The sequence below is a fragment of the Perognathus longimembris genome, chromosome 1 (genome assembly GCF_023159225.1).
Source record: "Perognathus longimembris pacificus isolate PPM17 chromosome 1, ASM2315922v1, whole genome shotgun sequence".
NCBI lineage: Eukaryota > Metazoa > Chordata > Mammalia > Rodentia > Heteromyidae > Perognathus > Perognathus longimembris.
Window position 1 is genome coordinate 115135095 of NC_063161.1, and position 14171 is coordinate 115149265.

Genomic DNA, 14171 nt, shown 5'->3' on the forward strand with positions numbered 1-14171 from the left:
AAGGGAACCACTGTCATCCTATATCCCCATGTGTTTTGTGTATACCTCCGTTATAACATTTGAGCATACTCCCACCCTTCCAATCAAACTGTTAAGATACACATTGACCCACTAAAGTAGGGGTTTGAGGACACAATTTATGAATTTATCTATGACTCTCTGCCCAAAGCCTAGTATTAAGTAAATATGACTGAATGCCACATTAACTGGAAAATACTGGTCTGGATCCTAGCTTTACTCACTATCTTATCACAGCATAAACAACACACTCTCCAAGAACCTCAGTTTCCTCATACATAAGATCAATTTATATTTTCTCACATAAGATACTTTATAGAAAACTTCAAATATATAAAAAAGTAGAAAGAATGGTATAATGAATCCTCTGATACACACACACCCAATTTCAATCATGGTAGATTCCCAGCCAATACATTTTTCCCATGACTCTATCCACTGCTCCCTTCTTATTTTCAGATTATATTAGTATAAATTCTCTCCCTATATACACACATACATATATATAATTTAATCAATAAGTAATGTAGTGCATATTTCCCAAAATACTCTTCAAACTCTTTGAAATTCCATAAATACTACAGCCACTCCCTGGTAGTTTGAATTAATGGTCATAATTTGCCACAAACACACATCACCATATTAGGACTTATCACTCATACCCTGCCTTATAATCAAGTATTTCCCAACTCCTAGAATTTGGGTTTGGCAAATAGAGTTTATCAAATCTTTTATCAGCTAGATGTTTGTGGACATGACTTACACCAAGCTTAAGAAAAAAAAACACCTTACGATTCAATTTAAGCTCTCATATTCAGGATTTTACAAGAGATGCTTCAATAATGACTAGTTTGTCCGAGAGTAAGAAGCACATGTAGAAATCCTGGACCCAACATGATACTTATAGCTATCCCAGCCAACTCACAAGTCCATAGTTTGAAGCACAGCCACTCAATGCAAGTCTGTGTTAAGAAAAAAACATTTAATCCTATGTGCCACTGCTGTTTTATAGCTGTTTGTCATACAGAAGAATTTTGAACAATACTATCAATTAACATAAATTTAAAATTAGCAGTAATTCCTTAATATCACCAAATAATATATTAACTAATATTTTTATTTAATAATGATTTTAATGTTTTTGAATGATGACCTCTCTTACAGGTTTAATGTTTTAATTTAACTTTACATATGTAGATTACATATGTAGGGTAATGAGTTATATACATACAGTAGTGGGAACATTTCTTGTCATACTTGTTACACCTCCCTCATTATTTCTCCCACTTTTCCTTCTTCCCACTACCCAGAGTTGTACAGTTCATTTCTAACACATTGTCTTATGAGTATCATTGTTGCATCAGTTCATTCTTTGTCCTTTGTCTCATCATTATGTTGTTCCCCTTCATATATACAAGACACAGGGTACCAAAATAAAAAACAGTGACAACAGGAGCCAAACCAAAGAGGGAAACAAACACAAAAGAAATAACTTCACACAGTACATTAAAACCAACAAAGACAAACCTCATTCCCATATCTTGGAGTTCATTTCAATTAGCATAATCTTATATAGTCATATGTATATAGCTATTGAGCTATTGTGATCCTCTGCTAGGACTATCCTACAAGAAACATAGCCCCATGACCAAGACATTTTTGTTGAGTTCTTTAGACATAAAATTTACACACAATGTCTAAATCATAAGTACCTCATGTCATTTTGCCAAATAGTAGAGAGTTTTATGATTCAAGTTTCTATCAGGATAGAAAATACTACTTCCACAGGAAGTTCCCTTATGGCCTATCTGAGTCTATTTCCACATACAATCTACTTCCTTGGGCAAACTCTGTTTTGATTTTCCATCACAAAATGGTTTGGCCTGTTTAATTAGAATTTTATATAAATGGAATCTTAAAATAAATATTCTTTGGCTGAGCATATTTTAAGACTCTTCCATGTCATGTTCAATAATTATGGACAAGCAGCATTACAATGTATGAATATGCCAAATTTTCTTAGACATTCTATTGAGGGTTACCTGAACAATGTCAATTTGGGGCTATTATGAATAATGCTGCTCTGGTCATTTATAATAAACTTTCATTGACACATATTTTTATTTATCTTGGGGAAAGTCTCAGTTGTACAATTTTTAATCTTAGATAAGCTTTAGCCTTAGGTTTTTTTAAGGAATTGTTATTACTTTTTCTAGCATGCTTATACCATTTTACATTCTGACAAACAATTATAAGAGTTCCGGTTACTCTACTTTTAGGTCAGCCTTCAGCATTGTCAGTCTTTTTAATATTGACCTTCCTAGTGAGTCTAAAATCTACTGCATTTTTGATGTTGATTTTCTGTTCCTATTTCCCTGATGATACCAATCATAATTCCATATGTTTGTTGACCATTCTTTCCTTTAAATTTAATTTTATTGTCAAGGTGATGTACAGAGTGATTATAGTTACATAAGTAAGGTAGTGAGTACATTTCTTCTCATATTAGTTACTCCCTCCTTCATTTTACTCCCACCTTCCCTCCTTCCCAATATGGCCCCCTAAGTTGTATAGTTAATTCCCAACATATTGTCTTGTGAGTGTCACTGTTGCATTGGTTCACCATTTATCCTTTGTCTTGCCATTTTGATGTTCTCCTTCCCTTCCCTAATTCAGACATATATATATATGTATATATACATATACACACACACATACACACTCACACACACACACACAACAGCCAGGGTAATGAAATCAAATACAGTGACAACAGGGGATAAACCATAGAAAAGAAAAAAGAAATAATTTCACATGGTACATTAAAAATAAGAATAACAATGAAAGACCTCTTGTTTCCACATCATTTCACTTAGTATCATCTTACATGATCATATGTACATAGCTATTGAGCCATTGTGATCCTTTTCTAGGAGTATCCTAGACATATACCCATTATTATCAATGAGGAAAAACATGGAATCTATGTTTCTTTGGGTCTGGCTCACATCACTTAATATGATTTTTTTCCAAGTCTTTCTATTTCCTTAGGAAGCATGATAGATGCATGGGATTCCATTGCTTATATATAGCACATTTTATTTATCCATTCATCTACTGAGGGGCACTTGGGGTGGTTTCATAGTTTAGCTATGGTAAATAATGTTGTAATGAACATGGTTATGCTGGTAGCTTTATTATGGCCTCGTTTGTGATCCTTTGGGTAAATGTCCAGAAGTGGGATTGCTGCGTCATAGGGAAGATCTATGTTAGCCTTTTGAAGAATCTCCATACTGCTTTCCAGAGTGGTTGAACAAGTTTACACTCCCACCAACAGTGTAGTAGCATTCCCTTTTGGTTTTGGCCATTTGTATATCTTCATTTTCCAATTTTCTATTAGGTCTTTTCTTTTTACTATAGAGTCAGAAGAATTACAACATCTTTTAAATTATAATTTTTGGTGTAAGTTTTTTGCTACATACACATTTTAAAATTTCTTTCAGTCTGTGACTAACCATTGACATTTTAGTGGTGTCTTTTTAAAGTTAACTTTTTTATTCTAAGATAATCATTTTCTTCCATGATGACATCTTGAATAGCTAAGAAACAATATTGCAACCCCAATAAAAATAAGTAAAATTCATTCAGGGTGCTGATGCCCACACCTGTAATCCTAGCTATTCAGGAGAAAGCGATGTAAAGATCGTCATGCAAAATCAGCCTAGGCAAAAAATCCCATTATCTTCACAAGCTGGAAAGAAGAAACTAGGAAGTAAATGCAAACCATACAAATAGAAAGTGAATCACAAAAAGGCAGGCTTAAACCCAAGCAAGCATATCAAGAATCATATTACATTTTAATAAACCAATCTTTATATCCTAGCAAGTAGTATGGAAGAAAGTAATAAGCTGGTCCTACAATATACATGGGCAGGCAAAATATGTAGAATAGGAATTTGTTTTAAAAAAGAATAGGATGTCGATACATAAACTGTCTGATATTTAGAACTTACTATAATGTTCCACAATAAAGGCCTATGGATAGACACACAGATCAACAGGAAATAACTCAGAACAGGTGCTCATAATATCAACAAAGTTTTTAACAACTGCTCCAAGATAATTCAACTGGGAAGTGTTTTTATTTAAAAATTATACTGGAGGAACTATATTGTTTTCTCATAAGGAAAAAGAAATGAAAGCAGGCATTTATTTTCTGCAACACATACAAGAAGTAACTTGAAATAAATCATCAAAAAGGATTAGACAAAAATAAAAGGTGAACCAATAGTTTCTAAAAGAAAAAATAGTAAAAGAAATATTTGTGAGAAAAAGAAATATTTCTTAAATAGGTCCCAAAGAGCACCAAATACAAAAGAAAAAGAATGATTAAATAACCTGCCTCCAAATTAAAAACATGTGCTCTCTCTCTAAAAAAAAAAAAAACCAAACTAAGATTAAGAGAGCAAAAAAGGCAAACTGGTAGAAAATATAAAACATGTACTGTAATGTACTGTATAAGGAACACTTCCAATTTAATGAGAAGTAACACTAAGATTATTTTTATGAGGAAAATATTTGAACCAACCTGTCACAAAAGAAGATGAACAAATACCCATTAATATGTGAATAATCACTCTAATATGCATCAGGAAAAAAATGAAATGTCTTTATACACTCACTAGATAAACAAAAATTAAAGACATATACAACCTGAAGTATTGATGAGGATATAGAACAAGCAGTACTCATATTACATCTCCACAGTGATAACTTTGAAAAAGAATTTGGCAGTATCTTATAAAGTTGAATGTACATTTACTTTGCGATTCAGCTCCCCTCTTGTAGAATCTTATCTGAGGTAAATGTATATATATATATATGTATACATATATATGTATACATATATATACATATATTTATATATATATAACTGTATACAAATGCTTAATCAGCATTATTAATAATACCACCATTGAAACTGTACAAATATCACTGAACTGCTACATAGATAAAGAAACTTACCCATCAGATAAATATACTGGAAAATATATTTAGCAATAAAATGGAAACAGCTATCTGTACATGGATTAGCACAGATGAATCATAAAAGCAACATGGTCAATGAGCGAAACCAGACCCAAAAATGAGATGGAGCAGGTCAGTGGTTGTTTATAAGTTAGACTTTGGAAAAGTAATGATTAGCAAAATGGCATGTGAAAATGATTTGAACTGATAGAAGTCAGTTGAAGATTATATTGATTATGTACCTTTGTACCACTGTCCAGTATGGTCAAACTGCATATTTGAAGTGGGAAAATTTATCACACATAAATGGTACCTCAAAAAAGATACATCATATGAGAAAAATGGTAAATCAACTATTATCAACACTAAAAGTCTCACACTGTGAATCTACCCTGGGCTTTATTATAAGGGAAAAATGTAATGAGTGAATTAATGAGAATGAGACCTACCCAATTCTTTCTTTTTACTAGGAAGATATGAATCAGTCTGGATGAGGATTTCACCAACAATGATGCTAAGCAACAACTCAGTACTGAAGTTATTTATGCCTAAAATTTCCTTTCAAAGTTTCCAAGGACTCAAAGAGGAAAAGAAAGATGGCAAGTAGAAAATAAGATTCCGTTATTTTAGATCTGTTTCTCCACTTGATTCTCTGTATCTTGGTACTTTTTGGAGTTGTTCATTAAATTCTCATTTTCAAACATGCAACCACTCCTTTTTCCCAAATATCACATGACTTATGATAGAAAAAGAAGAGTCATCAATGACAAATATCATTATAACTCTTTCATCATTGCTCTGTATTGCTTCATTCACCTGAAAAAGATTCAGTGTGTGTCAGGGAAATACAAAGAAAATGAGACTGATTTAAAGACAGCAGTGTAGTCAAATGAAAAATCATGTGGAGATACAGATATACCTTTTTTTTCCTGGTTCCCACCCTGGGGTTAGAACTCAGGGCCTACAAAATATATTTGTTTTTTTTTTCCCTCAAGGCTGGAGCTTGGATACTTCAGCCATGACATCACTTCCAGCTTTTTGCTGGTTAATTGGTGATAAGTCTCAGGAACTTTTCCAGCCCGGGAAACCCAAGGCTTCTTTTTTTTATATAATTTATTTATTTGTTTTTTATTGTCGAACTGATATACAGAGCGGTTACAGTTTCATACATTAGGCTTTGGATACATTTCTTGTACTGTTTGTTACCTCGCCCCTCATTCCCCCCGCCCCCTACCCCTTTCCCTTCCCCCCCCATGAGTTGTTCAGTAGATTTACACTAAACAGTTTTGCAAGTATTGCTTTTGTAATTGTTTGTCTTTTTTACCCTGTGTCTCTCGATTTTGGTATTCCCTTTCAGTTAATCCAAGGCTTCTTGAAGCCACAGTCCTCAGATCTCAGCCTTGTGAGTTGCTAGAGCTGTGAGCCACCAGCACCTAGCTACACATATTCTTTTATAAAAATGAAACAGATGAGATCAGGCGCATTCAGGGTGGTATGGCCGTGAACTCCATGTTATGAAAACAACTGTTATTTCACTGTTGTAATTACTTTCAACATGCCATGTGAAACTGTAGCTTCTATTGTTGATGATACTCTTGTATCCCCTTCCTGTGGTTGTACCGGCACTATCACTGTATCTTATCTGAGTACACTGGAAACTGTATACACTGGTATTAGAACTAGGAAAGTGAAAGAGAATACCAAAATCGAAAGACACAGGATAAAAGGTCTAACGACTACAAAATCAATACTTGCAAAAATGTTTGGTGTAAAACAACTGAACAACTCATGGAGGGAGAGGGAAAGAGGGTGAGGGGAGGGGGGAATGAAGGAGGAGGTAACAAACAGTACAAGAAATGAATCCAATGCCTAACATATGAAACTGTAACCTCTCATACATCACTTTGACAATAAATAAGGAAAACAAAAAATAAAAAAATTAAACAGATGCTAATTTTCATTGCACACTATCTAATAGCTCCATTCTAGCTGCATCTTAGAGACTATCTTACTTAATGTTCCTTCCTGAAATACAAGTTTATGTTAAAATCCCCATTTTGCAGACAAGAAAATATAGGTAAGAAATATTTGAAGTGATTCATCAATCCATGATCTTTCTGTTGTGTTATGCTTGTCTATACTGATGTGTATGATATTATCAAAGATACATAAAGAATAAGTAAATAAATAAGAGCAACTGTTCCTACCTTTACAGCTCACAGTCTTACTGTCAAAGAGCACAGGCACTTAGAGTAAACACTGAGGTATTTACTCTCAGTGCATGTGCACGAGTATCTATATCAAAACAGATAATAAGCCTATTTAATATATAAGAGGCACAATTAAAAACCATATATTCAAATTATGGCTATTTCTGCCCTTAGGTGAAATGCAGGTTGCCACATATGAAGCAAACATCTTGATGGGGAATGGTAGTATTTTATTTTCAATTGTTCTGTTAGTTTTTTCTATTATAAACTCCCTAAAGAGAGGTATGGGGCCATGTAAGTATTTGAAGTCCCCATAATGTCTTATTAAAGCTAAGACTGACATATTGTTTGAATGCTAACTGAGTGCACAGACACCTTAAGCTTTTAAGAAACGGAAATAAGCAGGCATTTGGGTTCTGATTCTTAATAACTCCTGTTTATTTTAATCTAATTCTGGTGTCCCCTATTCCCTAACACTTCCATTCTAATTAAATTCACACTGAAGTTTCAAACTCATAAGACAGAATGCAGAAAAAATTCAGCATACTTGTCATACAAGTGGCTTTAGGAGACTTATTTCAACCTCAAATTCAAGAGATTGGCCTGAGGCCCAGGCATAGAAAAACAGATGAAAAGAAAGGAAAGGAAAAGGAAAGCAAAATGAGAAGGTAGAAAAGGATGGAAATTTTCTGCTTTTCCAGACTGAGGACTTGAGGAAAAGACCTCCAGACAGAAGTATGGGTATTTTGGTTTTTTGGGGGTTTTTTTTGTTGTTGTTGTTTGCCATTCCTGGGGCTTGAACTCAGGGCCTCAGCACTGTCCCTGGCTTTTTTTTGCTCAAGGCTAGCACTCTACCACTTGAGCCACAGCGCCACTTCCAGCTTTTTCTATGGTGTTTTTTCCAGTGCTTTATGCATACCAGGCAAGCACTCCACCACTCTACACTCGGCCACATTCCCAGAAGTGTGTTCTTAATCAGCCATCACTTGTGTAGCTCATCTGGTTCAAGGAATCCTAGCCATATCATTAACCTCTCTGAGTTCTAATTTTCTCACTTGCAAACTGTAGTTAATTACAAAAATGCCAACCTTCCTAAGTTATTACAAGGCTTAACTGTGACAATATGTGTGAAAGCAATTGGAAATCTCTAAAAATATATTACAAATATTCACCTCATATGAGAGTGAATGTGTGTGTGTTTCTGTGTCTGTATGTGTACAGCCACAGCTGAATGCATTGGAAGTAAGGAGAGAACTGTGTATCCCAGGTGAAACTTAACTCTGATTGTCCACTCTACACAGTCTCAAACTTGGAGGAGTCCAGCAGAAAAGGACAGTGACCCCCAGAAACTGCATGATATGAGATGCCAAAGATGGGAGGAAAAGTGGAAAAATGGAGAGCTGGGGAGAGAGACTGTTTAATGTTCAAAACCAGTGCCAAGCTAAATTAGAAACATGAGTCTATGTACCTGTAACTTACCTCATCGGAATATAATTTGTAACCTGAGATCTCCTCCCAGAGAAGTAAAAATAGCAAAGCACTCCAGCAGGTCTGCTCTCTGTTGAATGGAAGAACTGGGTGGGGGAGGGCAGGCTGAGGAGAGGGCTACACAGAGAATGCCAACCATGTGGTCTTGGCGGGAAAACTTTTTCCTCTCACCAAATGATGGCAAAGGGAACAGAGCCAAGACTGATGGCCTCAAGGGCCATCTAGAGAAGGAGGATCTGCTGTCCTCAAGTGACCCATTTCTGTTTCTGTCACAAGCACTGACAATCTTCTCCAAGTGAACTGTCATTTTAGTTCTGCCTGACTAATCCTGCCATGATCCATGCATAGAAGATAGTGTAGGAGAAAGAAGCAAGGCTCCTGTAGGTGAGTCTGCTTTTTCAGGCATGCTCTGGCTCCTCCACTGTAGTAGAAATGATTATCTGGCACTCTGCATGCATCTTTCCCTCACTTGAGGAAGTGAGCTTGTGAATCTACAAAGTACGCTTTGCTGCTCTTCTTCAACTTAGGGTCTAGTTGCTCTCACATCAACTCTATGCCAGATGTGTAATACTTTGAGTGTGCAAGTAGGGAATAAACTGATTTTTAATTAATTACATAAAAAATTAGTGCTTAGGGATGACTTGCAGCATTACTTTTTGATAATCACATATTGAATATTGTTAATATGATGAATATGATTTGAGAATTACCAATGATAAATCAACCATATGTTTATTAAATAAAGAGTACGTATATTGGGCAGGGGGAGAAGCAGCTAGGTCTCAGGATAGTCCCATAATTTCAAATATAATCCAAAATATTAAGCTACATACTCTTAGCCCTTTGGCTAAACAAATTTGCTCTGTAACGTTTTAAAAAGAATTTTAGAGCCAAAAGTGGCTCATGCCTATAACCTTAACTACTCAGGTGGCTGAGGTCTGAGGATTGTGATTTTAAACCAGTCCAAGCAGGTAAACCCATTAGTCTTATCTCTAATTAACCAACAAAAAGTGAAGTGGTGGCTCAAGTGGTAAAGTGCTAGCCTTGAGCATAAAAGTTCAGGGACAGGCTTTTTTTTCCGTCTGGCGGCAGCCATCAGGTAAGCCGAGATGGGTGCCTACAAGTACATCCAGGAGCTATGGAGGAAGAAGCAGTCAGATGTGATGCATTTTCTTCTGAGAGTCTGCTGCTGGCAGTACCGCCAGCTCTCAGCCCTGCACCGGGCGGGGCCGCCCCACCCGGCCAGATAAGGCGCGCCGCCTGGGATACTAAGCCAAGCAAGGTTACGTCATATACAGGATTCGTGTGCGCCGCGGTGGCCGCAAACGCCCGGTTCCTAAAGGTGCGACTTATGGCAAGCCTGTCCATCATGGTGTTAACCAGCCCAAATTTGCTCGTAGCCTTCAGTCTGTTGCTGAGGAGAGGGCTGGGCATCACTGTGGAGCTCTGAGAGTCCTGAATTCTTACTGGGTTGGTGAAGATTCTACATACAAATTCTTTGAGGTTATCCTCATTGATCCATTCCACAAGGCCATCAGCAGAAATCCTGACACCCAGTGGATCACCAAACCAGTCCACAAGCACAGAGAAATGCGTGGGCTGACCTCTGCAGGCCGCAAGAGTCGTGGCCTTGGAAAGGGCCACAAGTTCCACCACACTATCTGTGGTTCTCGCCGAGCAGCGTGGAGACAGCGCAATACTCTCCAGCTCCTTACCTAATAAACAATTTAGGACAGTCATGTCTGCTTAAAGGTGTTATTTGTCTGTTAGAACTAGTTTGCAGATTATTTCATGACTGCTTTGTCAAATTATGGGAGTGCAATAATGTTTGGAGTCTAAAGTGATGGTATTTCTTGTTTCTCCTAAGATAAACTTTTTTCTGTCTTTGCTTTATCTTATTAGGGAATATGCCAGTATTTAAAACATTGCTATGTGGTTTAATAGGTGAAATAAATTCTTGAAAAGAGGATCACTGAAGAAAAAAAAAAGTTCAGGGACAGGCCCCATAACTTAGTTCAAGACCCAGGACTGGCATACACACACACACACACACACACACACACACACACACACACACACACGTCTTAGAATTAATTGCAAAAGCTCCATTTGTCCACTAGAATAAGGTTTATTCACTTATTTTGCAGGTATTCTTCCTATTGACATTTGAAGAGGTATTTTTACTTCAGTCTTACTTCGTTATTAAAGCTTTATAGATTATGAAGAATCAAGGGGAAGCCTGTACTCTCACCTGGCTTCTTTAAAAAAAAAAAAAATATATATATATATATATATATATATATATATATATATATATATATGTCAGAGTGAGAAAAAGGAAAAAAAAAACAAAACATGGAATCTCCCAGGCCTGCATTAGAATCTTGGCTTTGCTGCATAAGCTCTACAATCCTTGAAAGACATAAGCTCTACAATCCTTGACAGACTTAAAATAACTTTTCTGAGCTTAATTCCATCACTGTTGAAAAAAATGAAAGACTATGGTCTACTAACTTTGTTGGGTTGTTTGATTTTTGTGACAGTAAAATATCAGAGGCTAAAAGCCACCAAAAATGTTTGGTCTAAGAAATATAATGCAAGCCACATTTCATAATTTTAAACTTTGAAACTATATTTTTAAATGGCAAATAAACTAATAAAAATAATTAAAAGAACACATTTTCTTTAATCCATAATATCAAAAATATTATCATTTGAAGACCTAATTAGCAAAGCTATATTAATGAATATCTTACATTATTTTTTCCAACTAAATCTTCATAAGCCAGCATGTTTTTTCATATACTACACACTTTATTTAGGGAACTACATTTCCAAGAAATACTTAATCTAAATTTAGATTTGTTAAAATTTATAATTGAAAAAACATATTCACATATCTGTTGTTCCAAAAGTACTTAAATATTTTCCAAAAATGGAATTAAGCATCAAGGTTTGAAATTTAAAGTATTAAGTTAAAGAAAAATTTAAAATTAATTTGTGCATCACACTGTTCTCCTTTAAAGAGCCTAATAGCCATATGTGGCTAGAGGCTACTCAAGACCTTGAAGCCTTACAGCACTGCTAGGTACTGAATGATTGAATTGTCTCCTATTACCCATTAACATCTAATGAGGTTCTGAAGTCCCAACTTTGAAATCAATGTGAATATGTGTAATAGGCTTTCCCTAGACTAAGAACCAAACATTGGTGTGGCATAATTTCTATCTGTCATCACACATATTACCTAAAATAGGCTTTGGAAGCAATAGGCATCACACTGCTCTAGTTTTGTTTTGCTTTTAATGTATTTCGGTTTGCCATACAGCTCACATTGCACCCTTCTATCCTTTCCTACCACTGATGACTAATAATAATAATAATGCCAATGTTTTCAGTGGATGTAAAATATGAACATAGAGAGAGGGAATTAGCACTACTGCTCCAGAAATTTATAAACACTTGAGCTTAACACCTTGTCCATGGCCAGAGCAATTAGACAAGAAAAATAATAAACAAGAGGCAAGTTTAAAATAGAAAGAAGTGAAATACTCTGCTTGCTGATACATAGTTTCTGTTTTCTATGTACTATAAACACAGAAAATCCTATCAACTCCACACCAAAATTTTCATAAATGATAAAGGAATTCCATAAAGTTCCGAACCTAAACTCAGTATACAAAAAATCATTATTCTTTTTACATACTATCTGGAAAAGAAAATTAAGACTATTATCTCATTTGCAATAGCATTAGAAGAATAAAAGACAAGACTGCTGCCATAGCGCACCGGGGAGGCATTGCAGCAGGCTGCCTGGGGGTGCCCATGTGGTCCATGGCAGCGGCTAGGCTCGCTGTGTCATCCGCAATCCTGGCAAGCAGTGTGGGGTCTGCCCTGGTGGCTGTGGTCCTTTAAGAGCTGAGGCAGCCATACCCTGAAGAGAAGAGGATCATGGGAAGAAGAGTTGGTGCCCTCTGTCTGGCCTGACCCATTGAGGGACCAGTCTTCAGGAGAGGGGGTGAAGGGAAAGGGGAGGGATTAAGGCACCAAATCAAGAAGTAAGAAATATAAATAAAGAGATAAGGAATAAAAACAAGTTGTGAAAAGAAAAAAAAGAATAAAGGGGGCTGGGGATATGGCCTAGTGGCAAGAGTGCCTGCCTCGGATACACGAGGCCCTGGGTTCGATTCCCCAGCACCACATATACAGAAAACGGCCAGAAGTGGCTCTGTGGCTCAAGGGGCAGAGTGCTAGCCTTCAGCGGGAAGAAGCCAGGGACAGTGCTCAGGCCCTGAGTCCAAGGCCCAGGACTGGCCAAAAAAAAAAAAAAAGAATAAAGGACAAAAAATTACCCTCAGACATGATAAATTATATAGGACTCTAAACATTCACACAGTGAGACGAAAAGGGAATATTCTTAGGAGAGGATCACAAAGGCTCAATAGCTATGTTCATGCAATCATGTAAGAAGATGTTTATTGAAATGAACCTCAAGAAGTAGAAATGAGGATTTTTTTAAGTTTTGCTGTTTGGTGTTTTTTTTTGTTTGTTTTAATATCTCCCTTGTTGCTGTTTTTTATTTCTGTACCTTTTGTATGAAAGTTTATTTGTTTTGGGGAGGGGAAGGGGAAGCACAGAAATGGTGGGAACACAACAAGGGTGAACAAATGCAGCCGTGATACTCACTAGACACTATGTTGAAAATGAATTATACCACCTGTGCAGGAATGAGAGGACACTGTTCAAAAGGAAATTTACTTATTACCTGACTTATTTAACTGTAACTCTTTTGCATATAACCTTTACAATAACAATTATTTTTAAAATTAAAAATGAAATAAATTTATAAATAAATATTAATAATAATCAATCATGAATACTTGTAAAATAAATTAAAAACAAAAGGAAAATAAAAAGAATAAACATACTGAATTATATTTTAACTAAGAAAGTGAAAGAGTTCTACATTAATAACAGTAAAACATCAATGAAAGAAGTTGAAGAAGACACAAGCAAATACAAAATAGAAGAATTAGTGTTGTAAAAGTACCCACACTACCCACAATGGTCTTCAAATTTAGCTTAACCTCTATAAAATTCCAATGACATTTTCCAGATAAAGAAAAAAATGTCTAATATTCATTTGTAGCCACAAAAAAAGTCCTGTAGCCAAAGCAATCTTGATGAAGGAAAAAACAAAGACATAAATGTTGCACAGTCATACAAACTACAGTAATCAAAACATCATGGCATTGTCTTAAAAACATGCACAAGGACCAATGGAATGATTTGATAGTTCAGAACTGAACCCATGCATAGTCCAACAATTTTTGACAAAGGTGCCAAAAATGCAGCAGCAGCATGGTGTAAGAACAGTCTCTCAATAAATGGCGTTAAAACAAAAAAAACAGCAATACACAGGAAGAG

The 14171-nt window shown here is 35.8% G+C and overlaps 2 pseudogenes; one reads left to right on the forward strand and one right to left on the reverse strand.

Moving 5' to 3' along the window:
- LOC125352652 overlaps positions 1–14171 on the reverse strand; it is an 82523-nt pseudogene that overhangs the window by 43730 nt on the left and 24622 nt on the right.
- On the forward strand, positions 9821–10463 carry LOC125356595 (annotated as a pseudogene).